This window comes from Medicago sativa, chromosome 6 (assembly GCF_051527215.1).
Source record: "Medicago sativa cultivar Bolivia chromosome 6, Bolivia_mono, whole genome shotgun sequence".
NCBI lineage: Eukaryota > Viridiplantae > Streptophyta > Magnoliopsida > Fabales > Fabaceae > Medicago > Medicago sativa.
In genome coordinates this window covers 59,783,349-59,806,075 of record NC_140754.1, presented here as the reverse complement: position 1 = coordinate 59,806,075, position 22,727 = coordinate 59,783,349, and the positions used below count along the sequence as shown (strand labels likewise).

General features: G+C 35.3%; 3 long non-coding RNA genes across 4 annotated transcripts; all 3 read right to left on the bottom strand.

Moving 5' to 3' along the window:
• Positions 1–751: 751 nt before the first annotated feature.
• LOC146915998 (uncharacterized) lies at positions 752–11,628 on the bottom strand. Its single transcript, XR_015014834.1, has 3 exons — positions 11,414–11,628; positions 974–1,059; positions 752–888 (listed from the first exon to the last, which is right to left on the bottom strand). It is a non-coding gene; the product is annotated as an uncharacterized LOC146915998 (long non-coding RNA).
• On the bottom strand, positions 4,090–5,502 carry LOC146916000 (uncharacterized). Its single transcript, XR_015014831.1, has 2 exons — positions 4,437–5,502; positions 4,090–4,331 (listed from the first exon to the last, which is right to left on the bottom strand). It is a non-coding gene; the product is annotated as an uncharacterized LOC146916000 (long non-coding RNA).
• LOC146915999 (uncharacterized) lies at positions 5,784–8,706 on the bottom strand. Of its 2 annotated transcripts, XR_015014833.1 has the most exons (4): positions 7,912–8,706; positions 6,992–7,076; positions 6,140–6,886; positions 5,784–5,849 (listed from the first exon to the last, which is right to left on the bottom strand). It is a non-coding gene; the product is annotated as an uncharacterized LOC146915999 (long non-coding RNA). The 2 variants fall into 2 exon arrangements; XR_015014832.1 differs by lacking the exon at positions 7,912–8,706 and having other exon boundaries at positions 6,992–7,767.
• Positions 11,629–22,727: the final 11,099 nt, after the last annotated feature.

The window sequence follows — 22,727 nt, the reverse complement described above, 5'->3', positions numbered from 1 at the left end:
GGGGAGCTAAAGAGGAATAACTTATCTTAACTGATTTTCTTATAATAACAACATTCTGAGTCTAATAATAAAGACGTAGTAAATATTGTCTTTATCCTGAAATTAACTCTAATGCTAACCCATTCGGGTTCTAGGCATATCGTTGTCATATGTCATTCCTAAAAGTCTATGAAATATTCTCATATCTTGATAAAAATAGCTTCGACTAATTAAGCCGAAATCCCATAATTAAAGTTTCTTGTTTCCAATGATTGGAAGTCTACCTATGGACTATTTTCATGGCTAATCCGTTCTAAATACATCTTTTATATCACTAAATACTATGCTTAGGTTAACACTTGAGTTGGAGGATGTCATGACATTTTTGGTTAATTTCACGGAAAATAAGCATTTCAAGTTTCTAGCCGAACTTAGGCCATTTCTTACATAATAAATATTCACTCTCAACAAATTTAAGTTTTGATAATAGTTTTGGTAACCAAGATAAGTTTCAAACTTCCAAGTCTTCTAAAGTTACCCATATAACAAAAACATTAATTATTTTGCCTAGCATTTTTCCTCCAACATTGTGTTAACATAAACATATTCCTTAACATAAGAGTCATTTAGAACAAACTAGTAAGGGTACCTAACTTATGACATAATCATACTAATTACATCACAAATACTTTAATTCACGTGTTAGCATTTCATATGGCATAATTCAAGCTACCCAAAGGGAGGGTTAACTAACTAAGGAACTCACCTCATCTTATTCCGAACTCTTGAAAAATTATAAGCATCAATTGAGCATCTTCACCTCATATTCATGGTTCAGCACAAATCCTACTTCTGCCCCCAACTTCAAAATCATCTCCAGACTTCAATACTGGACCAAAATCAGTGTAACTGGTACCAAAACGTCCGTAATTTCGTTAGCTAACCATAGAATTAAAAATCACTTGATTCCAAGTTACAGAGAGAAAGTTCTTACCGTTTTAGTGGAGCTCTGTCCCAAAACCCGTAATCAAAAATCCAGCAGAATTTACTCAACTTCAAACGCACTTTCCGAGTTCATCACTAATCCAAAACACGTGAAATTTATATTCAAACTGAAGAGAATTAAATGTAGAATCCAAAAATCCAACAATTACTCGATTATGGGTTACACAGCAGTATGTACAAGCCAGTGAAGATCATACGAATTTCGTCTCAAAATCATGAATTTCAAGTTTTACCTCTTATAACAATATCAACTACCACTCAAAATTCATCAACAACAATTCATCAAAGTTGTTATACCCCTCTTTCCATAATAATTCCTTAAATCCAAAGTTTCTACTTTTCAACCCTTTCTCCAAAAATTCAACTTAGTAGTAACTCACCTTGAATGTGATTCCAACGCTCCTTATACATCAAATAAGTCACTACCATAATCAGCCACAACATAATTGCATTCCTAAAACATTTAAATGAACAATTCAACAAAAGACAATAAAGGTAAAGGTGGGTGGATTGAATTCCATGGGAAAGGAAGAAGAGGAAGAGTTTTGATACTTACTTAGTGATTAAACCATCACGGGTGCTCCAAAAACAACTTACTTAATGATTTCCATGAGATTGGAAGGAAAATTGGAGAATTTGAGAAGAAGAGGGAGAGGGGCGGTTATAAGGAAAATGGAGGGAGAATGAATTTTTGAACCATGATTCTTGCTTAGCTCACTTCTATGAACTCATATTCCATGATGATTTTGGTAAAGAATTGAGAGATTATGGTGGTGGTGGGTGAACCGAATTTGAGAGAGGGAGGAGAAGAGGTTTATGTTTTTTTTTTTTTTTTTTTGTAAATGGAAAGATGTAGAAGAATGAAGAAGAAATGGTGGATTTTCTACATAAAAATCTCAAATGAAAAGATTACCAAAATGCCCTTCAAGTGAAAAGTCACAATTACCCTCCGTTAATTCTTAACAATTTAATTTCTCAAGTCCGTAGGGATGATATGCGAGATGTTTACCGAATATCTTTGCATTTCTTAATAAATAATCAACTCTTTAGAAATTATTTATGTTCTGACATGTTGAGCTGATACGACAATTTATTTAAAATTCGGGATATTACACTCTTCCCCTCTTAAGAAAATTTCATCCTCGAAATTTAGAGTTTACCTGCTAATAAGCATAAATAATTCCTCTATACTTTCGGATTTAGACTCTAACATACATCTGTTACTAACTGATTCTTTCTATCCGACTCAAATATTGGTTTCCCTTGATACATAAAGTCTTCCGACTACTTAGCCATAGATACAACAGACTTGAATTAATAGGTTAAAATTGAATTTTAGGACAAGTTTTCCAATCTTATATGTCGAAAAGATTTGATAATAACCTTCTTAACTGTTAGTTGTGGAATACTTAATGCATTCCGAACATAGTGGAAAGTAAAGCTAACCGATACATTTGATATCCTTCGAGTAAATCTTGGTTCCACAGACTCCTCATAAATCTGATTTAGGTTACTAATACTTGTTTACCTTCACTGAGTTCTGGAAAAATCTCATACGTTTATTAGAGCAACACTTTTATTGGCTTCGTCGAACTTTTATCTTTTCTTGAACGAATCCGACCTTTGTGTGGTCCTTCATACTACGACTGATTCCAATAAAATTTTATTTATGAACTATGTCCACATAACGAGGTCTTATAATAATGATCATATCATATTTCGAACAAGGTCGTTCCTACTCGGAACATTTTCTGACGTTATGTTTATTCCAATGAAAGTAAGAACTGATTCAATTTTTCCCATTATTCAACATGCAAATAAGAGGTGTTACTTTTGATATCCGTTATATTCTCTATGATATGAATCCAAACATGGTACTACCTCGACATCTGATGAAGGTACTAACTCATGAGTACAATCCATAGTTCATATCTATATACAAAATGTACTGACTATCGAGTACGCTAAATACAATTCTTGTCTGAGTAATATTGCACTGACTGACGAGTACACAATACATGAGGTAGTACAACTGATATCTTGATACATGACACACACACACACACACACACATATATATATATATATATATATATATATATATATATATATATATATATATATATGTAGTCATCTGACTTTGCGTCATCTGTACTAAGCTTTTAACATTCTTAACTAATCAAATTACACTTCGATAATGTCAAAGTAAATAGAACCTGAAATCATTAATTTTCTCGTGTACTTCCCTTTTCAAAATATACATTCCATTCTTGAACAATTTTGTTCTAACCGTTACCATAGGGAACATACTATCCCTATCTATCTTGTAATTTCATACCATATATCACGGATGATTTTATAACTTGTGTGACATCATTCTTTTCTTTACCTTCAAGAATATGGAGTTTAGTTTCCCGAACTTCATAACTAAAGTTGTGTTCGAGCGTCTACATTCATATCTATCGTCTCAAGCATTTCTTACATTGAACTAAACTGGTAGTTCCAGTCCATACTTTGAAGTCACCGAACTACTTAACGAAGATATTCCACTAGAGGCGATTCCCAATTCCTTTAAACATTAACGTGGTAGGAACACGTCTGCCAACTCTTACCATGCCCTCTTCAACTACTTGAATTATTAATATCTTTGAACTTCGTGGTTCGGAAAATTTCTTAGTCCGTCCACTACAAGAAACTTGTCATTTAGCAACGGTAGAAACCGTTGGTAAAGGTCTCAAAAGCCGTTGCTATAGGTCATAAAACCTATACCAACGCCCAACTGCTACCGTCTAGGATACTATGCTTATACCAACGGCAAGAATGCCGTCCCAATAGCTTATACCAACGGAAAATTAGCTTGATGCTATAGATTTCGGAGCTATAGCGACGGCATTTTACACCTATTAAATAGCTTTAGTCAACCTCCATATCCGTTGGTATAGGACCAAATTGTCCGTTGCTATAGGTTCTCTCTCTCTTTTTTTTTAATAAAATTCACCCTAATATAAATATTTTTTAATAATAATAAAATTTTCACAATAATTCCTGACCAAAAAAATAATATATTCGGCAATACTTTTTTATTGCACTACACAAAATTTAAGGTAACATAAAAAAAAATTAATTATATGATCAAAGTAGTAAGTCTTACAAACATATCAAAATAACAAAATAATGTCAATTTTATATAATAACCAACACAAAAATAGATACTATATCAAAAAAACACTAGATGAGCCTAAACATATCCAAGATAAAAACAATTTCTAATCTTCCTCTCTTCCGTCTTCATCACTGCATCGACTTGAAGAATTTATCTGGTTTGGAATACTAGCACCATCTGTGGCCTATTAAAAATAAAAATAAAATATGTTACAAACTCTACTTAATTCATGTTACCATAATATTCGAAATCTGAACTCAAAAAGTAAAATATCAATTATATAATATACCTGTTTTGCAGCTTGTAAAATATCACTGACATCATATTTGCCATAAACACATTTGTCCTCTCTTGACTTTCTCGCATTTTCTTAAGTTCATCCCTCAATTCTTGATTTTCAGACAAAGAAGCTTTTGATTTCTTAGGTTTGGGAATATTGCCTATACAACGCACATGTCCCCTCTTTTCAGCTCCTTTTACTCGGGAATAAATGTCATTCTTCCAAGGCATATGACTTTGTGTCCCAACCGATTGAGAAGTTTCTGCCTCATTATTATATTTGTTTAGTTCTTCGTGTAAAATTTTAAGATATATAAGATTATAAGAATACATTTTAAAATAGAATTCATTAATACGACAATCAAAACAATTGAAAAGGGTCACTTTTATGTCATAATCATAACAGAAATGTTCATTAAAATAGAACAATTGAACGTAATTCAGAACAGAATTCAAAACAGAGTTCACTAATTTAAAACAAAATTCAGAACATAATTAAATTAGAACAACTGAACCAGAACAATTAAAACAGAATAAGCAGGATCAAAGTAATGGTTGTGGATGGTAATTCGAATAGGGGACCGCTCATTCGAATATATCAGTTATTTGTAACTACTAGTTCAATTTTACCAACAATAAAAACACACAGCATCATGACAAGACAATCCGAAATGAGACCAATATAAATAACAAAATTCCCCACCTGAATGGCATCTTAAAAATCATTCAAAGGGAACTAACTGAACTATACTTGCAAAACAAACTTCAGAACAAAATTCAATCAGAGGAATTGAACCAGAACAATTGTTACAGAATAATTAAAATTGAATAAGCAAGTCCAATTTTATGTCATAATCAGAACATAATTCGGAACAATTAAAACAGAACAATTGAACCAGTTTCAATTCTTACGGTCATAATTCAATTTTATAAAACATTCAATTTTATACAATAGCCGGGGATCCAATTTCATTGATTTAACATATCGTTTCAGTATAAGTTATAGAATCAAAAAAGGTATGAACGAAAGAAAGTCTTACTATAAATCTTGCAGCATGTTCATTAACAATTGAACCATCTTTGCGAGTACGTGTATCAATGTAAATCTCTTTGCGTGTGGGCGACACTCCTTTGGCTTTTTCTTTCTAATACCAAACAAATGAAATTATAAGTAATTTGTTTTATAAATACAATTTATTCAATTACAAGTTCAAATATTAACTAACCTTCCAATTGATCAATTTTGGGAGACTTTTTGTACCCATGCAATGAATATCTTCATATCTTTTACGATTCTGACTATTCTTTTTACTTTCTTTCTACAATTGATACAACATAATGAGCGGAATAACAATACCTTCGATACAAGCAGTGCAACGACCTTTGGTGCGGATCAAACTCCTCGTCTTCATACAAACTCTCACTATTAAACACACATACAAAACACACATGTTTAATCTTCAACATTCATTCTGGCAGTTCACACTAAAAAACTAATACAACCAAGTAACAGTAGGTCGAAACATGATATCAACAAGCCAAAAAAAGCACAGAGGGCTACAATAAAAAGTCTTAATATTTTGGTTTAACTCTGATTGACTCATTCATTATGTCAATGGTGCATCGCGGAAAACTCTGATTGGATCAGAGGGAGTATATGATATTGTAAACTAAAGCACTACAAAGACAGACAAATTAGTTTTCAATTTTTACCTTGTTCAGTAATAGGTATTTCCTTTAAGCTGCCCTTTCAAGTGCAGTTGTCGCTGAACAGAGTAGAGAATAAAGAAAGCTCAACGAAGGTTGTTGAAATTCAACGGAAGTAGGGTTCATCCTGTAATAACATGTCAAGTATTGATTGTGAGTGAAAGAGATTATCATAAAAATGTTAATTGAAATAGCATATATATAAGCACTTAACTGAAAAGTGGTTAATTGAGTTGATTTTTTAACAATATAATAGATGACCCTACGCAGGGATGACTCTTACAAAATGAGATAGAAATAAAGTGAACTACTAAAAAAGTTAAATGAATATATTAGTACTTTCACAAGTGAGAACAAAGTATTATACCTTCATAAGAATAAGATAAACAATTATAGAACAAGCTTCCAGCAAGAAATGTGCTCATAAATTGTGCTAGCAACCAAGGCATTGGTTTCTATCTTAATTTTTTAGAAGCTAGGACAATTTGTAAGGCATTTCTCAGATAATCAAAACTACCCTTTTATAATAATAAATTATAATAATAAACAAGAAAATTAAAGGCACTAATCGATGCACCACCTTTTGTTCTTGCACATAAGATCAGTTTGTTCAACAACACCATGAAAAGATCCAATGTTCTTGAAATTAAGGAAATGCATAGTGACTTTAATAGGACCCTCTTAACTTACATAGGAAACTATTCTTCAAAATAACATATGTTTAAGACGTATGCATACATCGGTGCTCTATATCTGTCACATTCATAATAAAGATGTTGTTAATTATAACCTCTCAATATTGGAAAGATACAACTACTATAAAAAATTAACATTTCAACAACTTATAAAGTAACTTACATCGATAACACAAAGAGAAATAGTAATTCCGATATTTGAATCTGCATCGTCAATGCATGTTGAATTGGAATTCCCGTGAAGAGTACTGAGTACCAATACCACCGTCCAGTTTTGGATGATGTTGTATAAAATGATACATATGAGTATTTGTTTAATTCAGCTTACATTAAAAGGAAATAGTTATATATAAGGAAAGTAAATTAGGTAAATGGTGTTTATTTCTTAGTCAAGTCATAAGGAAAGTAAATGATACATATGACATTTTCATAAGTTGTTTTCAGCTTATTTTCATAAGCTCTTGAACATAGCTTGTGAAAATAATTATACTAGTTTATATCAAAATAATTTAACTTTATTTTACCTATTGTTATAGAAATAGCTTATACATAAGTGCATATCATGATAAACACTAAAAAGCCTATCATGATAGTGCTATAAGCTGCAAATTAACTTGTTTATCCAAACAGGGCCTATATCCATATGCTCTATAGTATAGCTTACAAAAATAGCTTATAGATTTAGATTATATGAAAACAGATTGATTTGATTCTATGATTTGTTATAGAAATAGCTTATACATAAGAACTTAACTGAAAAGTGGTTAATTGGGTTAATTTTTTAACAATATAAGCACTTAATTAAGTTGTGTATACATATGGCAATGGCAGTAGCAAGAAAGCCATCCCATAGTTTGGTGCATCATTAAGCCATGAATTATGTCATATTTCAGTTCAATTGAAGCATGAAGCAAAAAAAAAAGCCATGGCATGTTTGATGTTTCAATGCATTAAAAAAAGCCATTAACAATTCTCAATCCCCATCCCCCAAATTCTAAAACCCTACAAAATTTCCCAATTCTAAAACCCTAAAACAGACAATTTGAAGAAGGAATGTTTCAATTAGAGAATCAATTGACTTACCTTGACTTAGAGTGAGTGAAAACTATGAGAGAGATACTGGGTTTGAAGAAGAGAGAAGCTACTGCTGCTGAGAGTGGAGAAGAGAGAGTCATGGTTGCGGACTGGGTTTGTTTGTTGTTGCGAGAGGATTCATAGTGGCAATTTGTTTGTGAGAAGAGAGAAGGTGGAGCGATTTGTGTTTTTGAGAGGATAGAAGAGCAACACGCGAAAAAGAGAAAAGATGGAGCGATGTATATGTTTCCTCGGATTTTTTTATCTATAGCAACCCTTATTTCTGCAGTTACTAAAAGTGGCCGTTGCTATATGGCAAATTTCTTGTAGTGGTCTCTTAAGATTTCCATTAAGAATTGTTGCATGCATTGGTTTGTCACCACTTACTACATTCTATGAATATCTTTATTCCAAAATCTTAGTCTTTTGTGCATTCCGCTACTTCTTTGCTAATTAATTTCTCGCTGCGCTACTCTGATTTATCAACTTACTTCAGTTAGGCATACTAATCCCACCATACTGTGAATTTCACAATCTTTATACTTCATGTTTAACCAAATCACCCTTCAAAGTTTACAAGTTGAAAACAGAGAGACTAACTTTACACTTCTTCCTACTTCGAGCACCAATTTATATCATTGACGAATCATTTCCAGGTACTGTATTTTCCCTTAAACATATACTACATACTTATTCTCGCAAGGTATTCTTTACAAAATACATACTTCATTCTTAATTCTTTTGCACTAGCAGCAATCTTCCATACAACATAACCTCAAAATAATTCTCAATCCAAAATCCTAGTTAATCCTTATACGTCTACCTACTATATTTATGCATTAACACATTCTGTTGGAAGAACTTGACATCATTCGCCCATTATTTACCCAAACTTTTGTAACCTATTATTCAATCTTTATCTTCCGTTTCGTTCGAAAGGTTACACTATGACCATTTATGGGATCCTTTTTCCAATTACTACTAAGCTTGTGTTTCTTAGTCCGAAAACAACTTAATAATTCGAGATAGATGCAGGGGGTCTGATTAAATTTCCTTTGTGTACAATTCTCGTTAGCTTAACTTCTCTGTAATTCTTGTCAATAAGAATACACTTGAATCGTACTTGATCCATAAAAGAACATTCTAATACTATTTATTCATCCTTCTTGACTCTTATGCTACATATCATCGTCACTTCCTTATTCATAAATCTGGCACTTAAAATTCAGGAGGTGCGACTAATTTGACATAGTTTATCTAACTTGCGTTGTCCGTACAATGCTTGCGTTGAGGTATTATCCTTATCTTCTCCAAAATAATTTACTTATTCCTTAATTAGTTCACTTAACAATTCAAGCCTCAAAATTCGGCTCGTCTCGGGCGTTCGAGTCATTTGCTTCTTGCACGCTCTACATGCACTGAGAGCTTATGAATTCCATTGTTCGTCTGATAATTTCCTCAAATCAAGTTCTTCTTTTAATCCCGCGGTCTTCGTTACACCCTCATCAATATTTCTTTATCCTATGCCTTACTTATGCTTCTTATACTGCGGCTCATGTTAAGGTTACAATCATCCCTTAATAATCATGAATCTTACTTCTTCGGTATCCACCTAAAAGTGTCGTTCAACAATATCATAGTGATTCGTCTTAATCTTAACATTTCTCTTATGTCCTCGAAAAATCTTCAGTTTCACAATTTATCAGCCACCATCTGGCATCGAATACTTCCTTATCAAAATCCGCTATAAAACCTGACACCCGGACCCTCCTCCTTCGTACGCTTCATTCCTCCGAGGACCTATTCAACTCTCAGACATTTGTTCTAACTGTCATATACTAGTCTGAGTTGATCAGGCTCAGGTAGATATGACATTTAGAATAAACATCGGAAAACCCAATGGTCCCACTGCATTTTATTGAATTCTAATGATCCAAGGCACGATCTGAATCGACCTGCTCTGATACCAAATTGTAACACCCATACTAGAAATTACCTAGGATATCTAGCATGTGCGTTATTTGGCACTGGATACATTAAAATTACAATAATAAAATTTTCGACTGAATAAATATATACATCACTGCATGATCATACATTTGCTATCTGAATACATATCTGGAAGCATAATAAATAATCTGAACTGATATGACACGAGCATCTGAATTGTCTTCTTGCCACGTACAACCTGCAGATCTGAAATAAAATAAAAGGGATTGGGGTGAGACAGAATGTCTGAGTGAGTTCCACCTATCCTAGGCTGTAGGCGATCTCGGGAAACCAAGGATCGCCATCTGTTTCTAAACACATCCCATTTCAGGTTTATACAATATCATGAAGCCTAACTGAGCGATCGGGGGATGACTAGGATCGCTGTCTGAAATACTGATATAGTCCTGATACTAATGCTCAAATCATATTCATAATTATAATCATAATGTATGTCATATTATGTTAGAAATGTTAGCGTTGAACAAACAATATTATCTGAGTTGATTTTACGGAATAAACCCAGGTGGAGTAACCCCGAAATTTATTTCACTGCTAACCGGTAATAATTCCAACTGGCGGGAACCCAACTGACGGGGATACCAGACTCCTCTGATTATTGTGGGGTCATCCTCACGGATAGTGCCCGTTCCAACTGACGGGAACCTTTCGTATCCAACTGGCGGGATAGCGAAAGCCACAACTTAAACATGTTTTAATATTATAACTTGAACTGATTTCTGATAACTGAGTTAATCCTCAACTCCACTACTGACGGGGAGCTAAAGAGGAATAACTTATCTTAACTGATTTTCTTATAATCACAACATTCTGAGTCTAATAATAAAGACGTAGTAAATATTGTCTTTATCCTGAAATTAACTCTAATGCTAACCCATTCGGGTTCTAGGCATATCGTTGTCATATGTCATTCCTAAAAGTCTATGAAATATTCTCATATCTTGATAAAAATAGCTTCGACTAATTAAGCCGAAATCCCATAATTAAAGTTTCTTGTTTCCAATGATTGGAAGTCTACATATGGACTATTTTCATGGCTAATCCGTTCTAAATACATCTTTTATATCTCTAAATACTATGCTTAGGTTAACACTTGAGTTGGAGGATGTCATGACATTTTTGGTTACGTTCACGGAAAATAAGCATTTCAAGTTTCTAGCCGAACTTAGGCCATTTCTTACATAATAAATATTCACTCTCAACAAATTTAAGTTTTGATAATAGTTTTGGTAACCAGGATAAGTTTTAAACTTCAAGTCTTCTAAAGTTACCCATACAACAAAAACATTAATTATTTTGCCTAGCATTTTTCCTCCAACATTGTGTTAACATAAACATATTCCTTAACATAAAAGAGTCATTTAGAACAAACTAGTAAGGGTACCTAACTTATGACATAATCATACTAATTACATCACAAATACTTTAATTTACATGTTAGCATTTCATATGGCATAATTCAAGCTACCCAAAGGGAGGGTTAACTAACTAAGGAACTCACCTCATCTTATTCCGAACTCTTGAACAATTATAAGCATCAATTGAGCATCTTCACCTCATATTCATGGTTCAGCACAAATCCTACTTCTGCCCCCAACTTCAAAATCATCTCCAGACTTCAATACTGGACCAAAATCAGTGTAACTGGTACCAAAACGTCCGTAATTTCGTTAGCTAACCATAGCATTAAAAATCACTTGCTTCCAAGTTACAGAGAGAAAGTTCTTACCGTTTTAGTGGAGCTCTGTCCCAAAACCCGTAATAAAAAATCCAGCAGAATTTACTCAACTTCAAACGCACTTTCCGAGTTCATCACTAATCCAAAACACGTGAAATTTATATTCAAACTGAAGGGAATGAAATGTAGAATCCAAAAATCCAACAATTACTCGATTATGGGTTACACAGCAGTATGTACAAGCCAGTGAAGATCATACGAATTTCGTCTCAAAATCATGAATTTCAAGTATTACCTCTTATAACAAAATCAACTTCCACTCAAAATTCATCAACAACAATTCATCAAAGTTGTTATACCCCTCTTTCTATAATAATTCCTTAAATCCAAAGTTTCTAGTTTTCAACCCTTTCTCCAAAAATTCAACTTAGTAGTAACTCACCTTGAATGTGATTCCAACGCTCCTTATACATCAAATAAGTCACTACCATAATCACCCACAACATAATTGCATTCCTAAAACATTTAAATGAACAATTCAACAAAAGACAATAGAGGTAAAGGTGGGTGGATTGAATTCCATGGGAAAGGAAGAAGAGGAAGAGTTTTGATACTTACTTAGTGATTAAACCATCATGGGTGCTCCAAAAACAACTTACTTAATGATTTCAATGAGATTGGGAGGAAAATTGGAGAATTTGAGAAGAAGAGGGAGAGGGGCGGTTATAAGGAAAATGGAGGGAGAATGAATTTTTGAACCATGATTCTTGCTTAGCTCACTTCTATGATCTCATATTCCATGATGATTTTGGTAAAGAATTGAGAGATTATGGTGGTGGTGGGTGAACCGAATTTGAGAGAGGGAGGAGAAGAGGTTTATGTTTTTTTTTTTTTTTTTTGTAAATGGAACGATGTAGAAGAACCAAGAAGAAATGGTGGATTTTCTACATAAAAATCTCAAATGAAAATATTACCAAAATGCCCTTCAAGTGAAAAGTCACAATTACCCTCCGTTAATTCTTAAGAATTTAATTTCTCAAGTCCGTAGGGATGATATGCGAGATGTTTACCGAATATCTTTGCGTTTCTTAATAAGTAATCAACTCTTTAGAAATTATTTATGTTCTGACATGTTGAGCTGATACGACAATTTATTTAAAATTCGGGATATTACAGGTGGTTAGTAAGGTTGTGTCAGAATCTTACTCAGCTTTTATCAAGAGGTGTCAAATCCTTGATGGTATTCTGGTTGCCAATGAATTAGTGGACGAGGTGTAACACTCTAAACCCCGAAAAGCAATAATCATGCAATAATTCAAAAATCAATTAATTCGAGATCTTATATGCCACATCTACATTTTTATCAAAATATGCATAACTTGGTTTTTAAAAAGATTCGCAACGGAAGATAATCAACATACATAAAACCTCATCATCAAGTAATAATCCTCAAGATCTAGAACAATAAATCTCAAAATGTCATGTGTCACCTCACATAGATACATCACCATGATACTATATCCTCAACATATAAATAATTCAAAACATCAAAAGGTATCAAACGACAAGGTCATGAGATCGACACTCAAACATCAGAGCCTATCTAGGCTCTACGAAAAATAAACGAGGAAGCATCCATGCTAGTCCTCAAGCATCATAGATAAACAATCACCTCAATCCTGCAAATCACCTACGTCATTCAAAGAAATGACGCCGCGGTTATCCGAACGACCACTAGGGGTTAGCTAATATTCAACAAATAAACATAATCAATTAAATCATTCAAGGAATTCAAATAAGTAAACAAGTACAAATTCAACATTTCTACGAGAATATATCTACATGAATATTATCACACCACCATCATAGCATATCAATCAACATATACAAGTCCATATTTCACATAAACACAACATTCACCCAATGACATCAATGCACGTATTCAAAAATTCAAATAAGCAAGTATGACTCATTCACCAATGTTCAAGTGCATGCAATGTTCTTAGACTCCGCTACATGCATGTGGTACCAATCTCGTCACTTGATACAACCGTGTCATAAATCTCGTCACTTAATACAAAATTATTCTAATCTCGTCACTGAATACCAAAGTATTCCAATCTCGCCACTGGATATAACTATCCTAACTCAACAACTTATGAATGCATTAACATGTGACTCCATAATACATACGTTCACACCATACATGCGCTCATCATCGATAACATCGTCACTTTGCATGTAAGCACTCATCATCATTAATAAATCATTATCATTTAAATCATCATCAAAACATCATTATATTAATCACTAAACATTCATCAAATAATCATCCCCAAAAAGAAATACCTTCGCTTCATTAATCAAAATTCTCATAACAAACAGACAATTGTTTGCATCATGATAACTCACACAATACACATCCATCAAGCACTGATTCAATCTTATTTCATCATGTTATCATCTATAAAAGTACATTTGCAACTCATCAATCCATTTCCCAACGTTTTGACAAAGTTTGGCTATTTTCACAAAAATCGTCTATTTTCAATTTTATCAACAAAATAAGGTTTCAATGTTCTTACACATCATCAAGCATCCCTACATATCATCTAACATCTAGGGTGTAAGACCCTTACTTTAGTTGCGACTAAATTTAGGGCTTTATGTTTGTTTTGTTGTTTTTCTTTGTTAATAAATGACTTTATGAAATGTCTTGATGGTGTCGGAATTTCAAAATTTATGTTTTCTATCGATTATGTGAACACGTGTTGGATGTACTTGTTTAAATTTTCTATGGATCAAGAGCGCCATGATAATTTAAACAAGAGTTTTATACATTGTTAATATGGGAAGATGATCCCATTATATTTCTTCAAATTTTGGTAATGACATTTTTGTTGAAAAGTTATTTTGATTTCAAAATATTATTTTGAATGGAAACTTGTTGATAAAGTTAGTTATGTAAGGTCTAGGATTGACTCACATATATTATTTTTCTATTATGGGTGATTGAGTATGATTTTCATGATGTTTGTTAAGAATGATTATGTTTTTGTGACTTGAGTTAAGTGGAATGCATGAGTATGTGTTTTCTAAATCTTGTTGAGCATTTTTGTGAGTTTAGAGATTCGGGGTAGATTCAATCATGAATTCGCCTGCAAATGAAATATTATTGGATCTTGGGAGTTATTAATATTCATTCAGACTATTTATTTGTCGTTGAGATATTTTTGGGAATTTAGCGACTTAGACCGGTGAGTTGAGTAAATTTCAGAAAAGAAAATATTAGAGAATGAATAGTGGTTTTTGAGTGAAGAAGAAATTCTAAGATGTTTGGAACCAGTTAGAAGTTCATCAGAGTTATATAGAAATTTATCAGTTACGTGTGCCTTAAACCACGAGAACCGGGGTTGGTTTATTTCCAAAACCAAAACACTATATATAGGAGGTCTTACTGTAACACCCTATTTCTAATAAGCGGTAAAACGCGCGAATATACAACCATATTCTAGAAATAGATGCTACGTCTCCAAATAAACCACAATTGATACATGCATAACGATCATGTCACATCACATAGCAGCGGAACATATACATATAATTCATAGACATATCTGGATCTCCAATAAAATACATATGTATTCTCCAAACTCCAAATAACAAAATAGCTCAACAATCTCAAAACATAAAGTCAAATAACAACATGCAAAGACTATCCTAGATCAGAGCCCTAATCTAGACACTTGCATGAAAAAGAGGACTCCACCCCTCGGCATCAACAAGCAACACTAAGCATCCTGCACTCCATCTACCCGTCCATACAGAAAGGTAGGTGGTAAACCACTGAGGGTTAGCATTACATCATCATAATCCATATAAGATTAATAAGAACTTTGAAAATGAAAGATATAATCAAGGATAAAGAATGACAATTCATACATAGTTCCAGAATATTCACAACATGTAATAATCCAAGATCATTCAATATCATCATATCAAGTTCATATCCACAAGTGTATCTTACACATATTACAACCTCACCTTGTCAATCAACAATTAACAATTCAATCCGCAAGTACAATTAGCAATAATCAACCATCAAACACATCTTAATGCAATTCAATCCACCAACAGTTTATGCAATGTCTCTAGACTCATCTAGATACATGTGGTACCAAAACACCTCAAGGTCGTCACCTTTGATGCAACAAAAACATCGTAATCACCTCCATTGGATATATAATCCACCACCATCAGTCATGTATGCATGAACATATGACTCAACTACAAATGCATATGTTCACACAAACAATAATCACCTCACCATCACCAATACTTGTATATATGCAATCATTAACAATTCACCATTACATATCATATATACAATCACCAACCACATCCAAAAATCACACAACATATAGTTGTCACATAATTACAACACCAATCATCTCCCTATAACATATAATAACTTTCCATAAAGGATTCACAGTCAATTGATTCTCAAAAGTCATCTTTAGTCAAGTTCGTCTCTCAAAATCACAACATTAAATTAATTGAACATTTGAGTCAAAACCAAGTAAACAAGCTCAATTGCCTATGCCTTGTATTCTCACAATTCACATATGTGTGCAGTAGAGGGTACATAAGCATTTCATCGGCCAAATGCGACGAATTCACGAAAAACCCAAGGTTCGTCTCATTTTATCACTTTTCACAAAATTTTCCATTTTCAAAGCAAAACAAATTCAAACTTGATGGAACCAATCACAACCATTTTTAGAAATCATATAAACAATATACAACTTTAATCCCACCTCAAATTCTGGAGAAAAACGAGTTTTCGGAAAAATCAACGTTTGAACCGTTTTTATAAAAGTTAGACGATTTTCACAAATTCAAGTCCAAACCAAATCAAATCCTATTCCAGTAGGATTAAAGGCATAAACAGAGGTTAATTAAGTCCAAAGAAACATTTTAGAAGTATCGGATTGGTCCCCAAGTGCTCGAAAACAAAAAATCAAAATTTGCTGAACTGAGGCTAGGACGCGAAAGCGTCCTCTGCACGCTTAAGCGTCCTAGTTCCAGAACTTCTGGAACAGCACGCTTTTGGGACGCTTCTGGGACGCTGATGGGATGCTTAAGCGTCCTAAGCACGCGAAAGCGTCCTACATCAGATTCCCAGAACTCAGTTACGGGTTCTAACCCAAATTCATCCCAAAATCCCATTTTCAATCCCCCAAATCACCAAAACAAGTTCCAGAAAGTGTTTATAGGTCAAAATAGGTTCAATACACTTAAACACATACAAGTTTTGGAATTAAATCATCAACATAACCAAATTCACCAATTTCTCAATTCATTCTCAACTTTCAACAACAATATCAAATCTCATCATTAATTCACCAATCTTGATACCCAAAGTACCAATTCAACAACAACATGTTCCAAATCAATAACAACAACTAATGAACACAAATTCTTGCGTAATTCAACATCACATCATCAATTCTCATCAAACTTGCTCAAGAACACAAAACACCAACAACTATGCATTTGAACATGTTAATTCACATACTAACATGCAATTATCACATAAATCATGTTCTCAAACATAACAACAACAATTATGCACGAATTTGACAACAATTAGGTTCAATTAATCAATTCAACAAAAATGGGTAAAGAGAAAAAAAAAATGAATTATGGTTGAAACCTAACCCCCTTACCTCTAGCACCAAGAATCTCTAACCCAAGCTTCAATTGAGCTCCTAGATGATGAATCCCCTCTTCAAGCTCTAACCCTTGCTCTTCCCTCTAGCCTCTTTCTCTTCTCTTCTCAAATGAAATGAAAATGTTTGTAAAACCTAGTTTTACCAACAACTAGAGTTTATATACTAGCTCTACTCAATTGGGCTTATTTCTTAAACCTTAATGGGCCTAACCCATTTCTATTCTAACACTCAAAATGTCACTACTCACTTACCGGTAAAATATAACACTAACGGTCACTTAACGGTAAATAAAATAATTACTACACCCTTTAGCAATTAGTAAAATAAAATCCTCACTAAGCACTAAAAACAACTTTCTGAAAAATTACAAAATTGCCACTGCCCTCAAAATGACCAAAATGCCCCTAAGCCCAAAATGACTAAAATACCCTTCTAACACCGAACTCTACGAATCCCAACCAAAAATACACACAGAGACAATTAATCACATAAGAGCGCATAGAACACACATAAATAAATAATAAAATAAATCTAGCGAAAAACGGGCTGTTACAACTCTTCCCCACTAAAAAGAATTTTCGCCCTCGAAAATTACCTGAAGGAAACAACTCTGGATACGCAACCCTCATCCTACTCTCCGATTCCCAAGTGGCACTCTCACCGGTTGGTCCAATCCACATCACTTTAACCAAAACGACTTCCTTGCCACGCAAACGTTTCACTTCACGATCCTCAATCCTAACCGGCCAAGTCTCAACGGTTAAATTATCCCTTACTTCCAAATCATCCACTTGAATCACATGGGACGCATCATACACATATTTCCTCAACTGAGATACATGAAACACATCATGAAGATTCGACAAAGATGGCGGTAACGCAATCCGATACGCTACAACCCCAACCTTTTCAACAATCTCAAAAGGTCCAACAAAACGAGGAGTCAACTTCCGACACTTCAAAGCACGTCCAACACCAGTTACAGGATTCACTCTCAAAAACACATGATCACCAACCTGAAATTCGATGTCCTTCCTCCTCTTATCATGATAACTCTTCTGCCTACTCTGAGACGCTCTCATCTTCTCTTGAATCATCTTAACCTTCTTGGTCGTCTCTTGCACAACTTCCGGTCCTAACAAAGCACTTTCTCCTGACTCATACCAACACAAAGGAGTTCTACACCTCCGACCATACAAAGCCTCAAACGGTGCCATCCCGATACTAGAATGAAAACTGTTGTTGTAAGTGAACTCAATCAACGGTAAACATTCAATCCAACTGACACCTTGCTCCAACACACAAGCTCTCAACAAATCTTCCAAACTCTGAATAGTCCTCTTCGTCTGACCATCAGTCTGAGGATGATAAGCAGAACTCAATCTCAACTTAGTTCCCAAAGCATCTTGCAAACTCTCCCAAAACTTAGAAGTAAACCTCGGATCCCGATCTGACACAATACTAGAAGGAACACCATGCAATCTAACAATCTGCTCAATGTAGATCTCAGCCAACTTCGCCACAGACATACCAGTCTTAATAGGAACAAAATGTGCCGACTTCGTCAACCGATCAACAATCACCCAAATAGAGTCAAAACCCTTAACAGTCTTCGGCAAAGCTCCAACAAAGTCCATAGAGATACTATCCCACTTCCACTCTGGCACAAACAACGGTTGCATCAAACCCGACGGTTTCTGATGTTCAATCTTAGACTTCTGACACACCAAACAAGCATACACAAACTCTGCAATATCCTTCTTCATCCCAGGCCACCAAAACAACTTCTTCAAATCTTGATACATCTTAGTCGCTCCTGGATGAATACTCAAACTACTTCTGTGACCTTCTTCCAAAATCTGCTTCTTAAGCTCAAGTACACTTGGCACACAAACACGATCACGAAACATCAAAACACCGTTCTCATCCAATCTAAAGTCTCCACCTTTGCCTTGATTAACCAACACCACTCGATCTACAAGTTCCAAATCTTCCTTCTGACCATTCTTGATCTCCTCCAGAATATTACTTGTCAGCTTCAACATTCCCTACCTCACACCATCCGGTGTTAACTCACTAACCAAACTCAAGTCTCGAAATTGCTCAATCAACTCCAACTCCTTTACCATCAAAGCAGACATATGCAACGACTTTCTACTCAAAGCATCAGCAACAACATTGGCCTTTCCAGGATGATAGCTCAATTGGAAGTCAAAATCCTTAAGATACTCTAACCATCTCCTCTGCCTCATATTCAACTCCTTCTGGTCAAACAAGTACTTCAAACTCTTATGATCACTGAACACTTCAAACTTAGAACCATACAGATAATGCCTCCAAATCTTCAATACATACACCACGGCCGCTAATTCCAAGTCATGAGTCGGATAATTCTTCTCATGCACTTTCAACTGCCTCAAAGCATAAGCCACAACCTGACGATTCTGCATAAGCACACCACCAAGACCCATCTTATAAGCATCACAATACACAACAAACGATTCCTTCGGATTCGGCAAAATCAACACTGGAGCTGACGTCAACCTCTTCTTCAACTCTTGGAAACTCTTCTCACACTTAGCATCCCAAACATAAGCTTGTCCTTTCCGAGTCAACTGCGTCAATGGCAACGCCAACTTAGAGAATCCCTCAATGAACCTCCGATAATAACCTGCCAATCCAAGGAAGCTTCTAACCTCAAAAACAGACTTAGGTGATTCCCACCGCAACACTGCCTCAACCTTCGACGGATCCACGGCAATACCACCTTTAGAAATCACATGACCAAGGAAACTCACTTCCCGCAACCAAAACTCACACTTCGACAACTTAGCAAACAACTTATTCTCCTTCAAGACTCCCAACACAATCCTCAAATGCTCGGCATGTTCTTCTTCAGACTTCGAATATACCAAAATATCATCTATAAACACCACCACAAAACGGTCCAGAAAAGGATGAAATATCCTATTCATGTATTCCATGAAGACACCTGGCGCATTAGACACTCCAAATGGCATCACAGAATACTCATAGTGTCCATACCTCGTTCTGAATGCAGTTTTGGATATATCTTCCGCCTTCACTCTAATCTGATGATATCCTGATCTCAAATCAATCTTGCTAAACACTTCTGCACCAACCAACTGATCCATCAAATCATCAATCCTCGGAAGCGGATACCGATTCTTGATTGTCACCTTGTTCAACTGCCGATAATCCACACACAACCTCATGCTTCCATCTTTCTTCTTAACCAACAACACAGGAGCTCCCCACGGAGAAACACTCGGCCTGATAAACTGTTTCTCTAACAACTCTTCCAACTGCTTCTTCAACTCGCCCAACTCTGATGCAGACATCCGATACGGCGCAATTGAAATATGACTCGTTCCAGGCACCAAATCAATTGCAAACTCAACCTCTCTCTGGTGGTAACTCGGTAATGTCGTCCGGAAAAACTTCTGGAAATTCTTGCACTACCGGCAAATCACCAACTCCTTTCTCGCTACTCTCCTTCAAGGAAGCAAACATCATGAACACATAAGCTTCGCCATCCAAAGACTTCTTCACTTGCTCCGCGGTTAAGAACCTTCCGCCTTCTTCAGCTACCGGTTTAGAAAATGTTACACTCTTGGTCAAACAATTAATGTTAACACCAAAAGTCAACATCCAATCCATACCAAAAATTACGTCCATATGCTTCAACGGAAGACACACAAGATCCAACTCAAAGTCAACATTACCAAAACTAACAGGACACTTAGCACACACTAAAGAAGTAGTCACTGAACCACTAGCTGGGGTATCGATAACCATCCCTCGAGACAACGGAGTCACAACCAAACCCAAGCGCTCAACACAACTCGCCGCGATAAAAGAATGAGTAGCACCAGTATCAATAATTGCAATCAAAGGAGTATTATTGATAAAACACATACCTCAGATGAGATTATCAGGATTCTCCACCTCTTCCGCATTCAATGCAAACACCTTCCCCGCCGCCTTCTTCGGCTGGGTACACTTAGTACTGATATGCCCTTTCTCACCACAATTGTAGCAAGTGATCTCATTCTTGCACTCTGCAGCCTTGTGACCTGCTTCTCCACACTTGTAGCACTTCTCACCACTCTTGCAATCATTAGCAAAATGACCCAATGTGCCACACTTGTAGCACCTCACCTCAGCAACATTCACCTTAGAGCCTCCACCAGATTCTCTCTTCTTGCCTTTGTCTTTGTTGTACGGCTTCCCAAATCCATGCCCCTTTCCTTTCTTCTCATTCTGAGCCTTGTAGTGATTAACCTTAGCCCTTCCAGCCTCATCAAACATACGACACTTATGCACCAAAGTATCGAAATCACGGATCTCCTGAATACACATATACTGATAGATGTCGGGCCTCAAACCGCTCTCGAACTTCACACACTTGGAAACCATAGCATCCTCCGCATTGATGTACGGACAAAACCTCGAAAGCTCCTCAAACTTCGCCGAAACCACAACCACAAACAACTGAGCTTCTCTATCCAAAAGATACCTGGAGTATGCGGCTTCTCCCCACTCAACTCAGACCCTCCTAAAAGAACGGAACACCGGAACAAGTATCGACAGTACTTCCGTACATGTCGCATACAACGGGAAAAACAACCAACAGATAAGAACAACAGCACAACAACACAAGAACAAGTACCGAAGGTAACTCATTACCATTCGCATACTAACAGGGTAAATCAACATACACTAGTCTACTAGTCCAGACAAGACTGACCACGGCTCTGATACCAACTTGTAACACCCTATTTCTAATAAGCGGTAAAACGCGCGAATATACAACCATATTCTAGAAATAGATTCTACGTCTCCAAATAAACCACAATTGATACATGCATAACGATCATGTCACATCACATAGCAGCGGAACATATACATATAATTCATAGACATATCTGGATCTCCAATAAAATACATATGTATTCTCCAAACTCCAAATAACAAAATAGCTCAACAATCTCAAAACATAAAGTCAAATAACAACATGCAAAGACTATCCTAGATCAGAGCCCTAATCTAGACACTTGCATGAAAAAGAGGACTCCACCCCTCGGCATCAACAAGCAACACTAAGCATCCTGCACTCCATCTACCCGTCCATACAGAAAGGTAGGTGGTAAACCACTGAGGGTTAGCATTACATCATCATAATCCATATAAGATTAATAAGAACTTTGAAAATGAAAGATATAATCAAGGATAAAGAATGACAATTCATACATAGTTCCACAATATTCACAACATGTAATAATCCAAGATCATTCAATATTATCATATCAAGTTCATATCCACAAGTGTATCTTACACATATTACAACCTCACCTTGTCAATCAACAATTAACAATTCA